The following is a 3,541-nucleotide window of genomic DNA, read 5'->3' on the forward strand; positions in this document are numbered from 1 at the left end:
AACTAAAGACAGATCAAGATAATTTGGCTCTGAATTTACAACATTCCAGATCTCCACCTCTGTGGAGTCAACATTCAAACTCTTCTCTATCCATCAGTCACATGGCCTTGAAGGAAATTTAACATAGACATGTCTTAATTTTTTTTCCTTTACTGTAGATGTTAAACAGAAATTAAGAGCCATAGTCTCCATTAAATGTCATTGATAGGTATACCACATACACACACTGAGATTAATGGGGAGTTGGTGATGTTTTCGTCTTACCTTGAAACTGTTTTGCATTTGGTAAGCAGGAACATTTGCTTTAAGCAACAAAATATACAGTCTATGAAATGATTACCTGCCACCAACTCTACTAGGGATGCCTTCTTGTATTTTGTCTGAATTTGTGCAGTGTGTTTCCTCTATTGTAAGAATATTTCTCTTTCCTTCTACTGAATCCTTATGTTCTGCTGTATCCTGGAGTAGTCATCTGAAAACTAGCAGTATTCATGGGTGAGAACACAGATGGAATGAAGGCAGAGACACTTAGGGTTACTCTTATGGATGTACCTCAGTAACAAAACACTTTTCTACAATGCATTTAATTCCAAAGATCTGGAGATATAAGAGGTTCTTATCTTGGAAATTGCTTGAAAGAGATGTTCAGTTTGTTTATTTCAGAGCTTTTATTTCTCATTAAAATATATTCAAATGGTGCAATTGATGGATGTTAACTGTACACGTTTCAAGAAATGAGTGAACATTTTGTGGGACTATGAGTAAGTATATTAGAAATTAGTCCCAGAAATTCAAAAAGATTTAAGAATAAAAATATGTCTGAACTAAGAACACTTCATCTCTACTAGAATTCAGAAACATATCATACTGGAGATTTAGCTGCATTAAACACTGGGCATCTCCCCAAGATCTATTGCTTACGTATCATATTGTACAATAAATTCTTTGAAACAATTTCAAGAATTTATTTCATTTTATGGGTTTTTAAAGTCTACTGAAAAAATAAATAGTAAGAACAGGTATACATTTGAAGATTTGCTATTACTTGTGTGGGGATCATCAATAACATATTTCATATTAGAATACTTATATGTAACATTAAAAATATATAAAAATATCAATTTCAAATTAACATTTTAAAACTATAATAATCTTGTATTTCTTATACATCAAAATAAAATTGATAATGTTACATACAGAAAAATAATATACTTTGTACTTAGAAATGTAAATTACATTATCTTTATAATTATAAAAGTATTTTAGAATGGTTGATAATGAAACTAATAACAAATATGCAATAACTCAAAAACAGTAGGCTCATGGCTCCGAAGAATTGGCAAAAATAATTCCAAATTGAGATCTGTATTTAATAAAATACCAGTATTTCCAATGGTTTATAATTCTATATTATAACATACATTTCTTCTTCTAAGTTTGATTTATATATTGTATATTATATAGTTTCAATTAAATGCTTTTATCATATTTTATAGATATTAACACATATGATATAGGCCATAACTCAAAATCTCTGAGATTAATGTTTTATTAAAAATTTTTAAATTTTTATTAAAAATGACCTATTTATGTTTTAGTAGAATTAAGAAATAACCTTGTATGCCACCAGCGGTGGCACACTGTTGTAGTCCCAGGACTTGGGAGGCAGAGGCAGGCAGATTTCTGAGTTGGAGGCCAGCCTGTCTACAGAGTGAGTTCCAGGACAGCAGGGCTACACAGAGAAATCCTGTCTCAACAAACAAACAAAAAACCCTTATGCAAAACTTGCTAAATTAATAATAGTTTAATTAGTGGTTGTTGTAAATAAAACACCAAATTTATGCAGTCAAAATCAAAGAATATTTAAGAATTGGAAATGAAAGCACAAAGAGATTTTATCCCACATAATTTGGCCTGCATTTCAGCCTCCACAACACAGAGAGACAAGCCTGTCTCAGCTTTCTGTCTCCCAGAATGAAGACATATGAATGGGATGAAGGAAAAGCTATATATGCAACCTGACAAAATACAACAAAAGGAGGTTTCTTCCTTAATTCATGTTTCCAAAGTTGTAGTAACAGTGACAGGATAAAAATGGAGTGTATTAAGAGAAAGGCAATCACTGCTTGCAAGGCTTTGAAGTGGGCCATTGTGCTGGCATCTCTGTATCCTTGAACATGCTGCTGCATCCTCTGGTGAAGTGTCCACAGGGAGAAGATGAGCAGGAGAAAAGTTGACAGGGACAAAATAAAGGGGACAGACAGGAAAATAATGTGAAGACTTAACACCTGTATTTGACAATTTGGTAATAAGAAATGAAGCTGTATGGTATGTTTATTTGATGATATTCATTTATCCACATGTTAATCTCAAATTTAACCAGTAAAATATTTAACAAGAGGAACTGAACTCGCCATTTTAGATAGAGAAAAGTAGAGTTAGAAAAATTGGCTATCTTGAGAAAATAAAAGACACCAAGGCATGTAGCAAGCCAGATGCTGATATGGTTAGATATAGTCCATGGATTGCTAGCGAATTGCATCATCGTTCTAGTACTAGCTAAATCTGCATACAATAAAGTAATCAGGAGATGTATTAGCATGAACCAGAGCAGACAAATTCTGGAAGTTTGCCAAAGTGGTGAGGATTTGATTAACAAATGAAATTTTTTTCTCTTAACCCAATCTATGCAGTGCACCAATACCATTAATCCATTTCTTATAAGTCCAATTATTAATTCAATGAATAAAATGGTTAGAAGTATGCTCTGGGAGAAATCAAATGTTCTCCTCAAAGGATGCTCCATTTTATTTATTAGTTCTAAAGAATTACAAATATATTCATTTGAAGTGTGATTTTTAACATGCAGTTTTAAAGATTTTTGATGATTTCTGAGTTCATTCTCATACAACATTTATACTTATCTTTAAAAGTAAGTGTGTCATAGCTAAGTTCCCTCACCTATTCCAAAGCCAGTGTTAATGTACCTGTTTTATCTATAATAATTGTATATTATTTTAATTTTTATTTATGACCAGTCGAAGCACTGAATACACAAAATTCAAATGCTAACAGAAAGGCTTAATCAAGTAAAATTTCATTTCTTTCTCCATGCCAAAATAAGTGTGCTGTTAATTATTTGATGTGTTTATTTCAATCAATATTTATTTTATGACATCTAAAGTGTCTCTGACAAGCAGAGCCAATTGCAACAGGTTTAGGACAACTGAATCACCTGGAAAGGAAACCCTTCAACTTGTTGAGCTGCAGGCTTTGCAGGTTATGTAATGCAATACAAGTCTCCAGCTCTAATGACCCATGCTAGGGTGAGGTGTTTTTTGGTTTTTGGTGTTTGTTTGTTTGTTTGTTTTATGTAACTGTCTTTGAGCCATTTATGTTCCTACCAGTAATCCTTAACGTTTTCATTAGTAACCCCAATAAAACTCAATAGGTCCCAAGTTAAACTTTAGGACTTTGATTTCTCACCAGTTCCAAATATGGGAGAGTAGATGCTTTTTCATGTCCCCAAAGGAGTATTTTC

General features: G+C 32.5%; 1 pseudogene; it reads right to left on the minus strand.

Annotated features, from left to right (window-relative positions):
* Gm18689 (predicted gene, 18689) lies at positions 1,896–2,806 on the minus strand (annotated as a pseudogene).

The sequence above is a fragment of the Mus musculus genome, chromosome 6 (genome assembly GCF_000001635.26).
Source record: "Mus musculus strain C57BL/6J chromosome 6, GRCm38.p6 C57BL/6J".
Taxonomy (NCBI): Eukaryota; Metazoa; Chordata; class Mammalia; order Rodentia; family Muridae; genus Mus; species Mus musculus.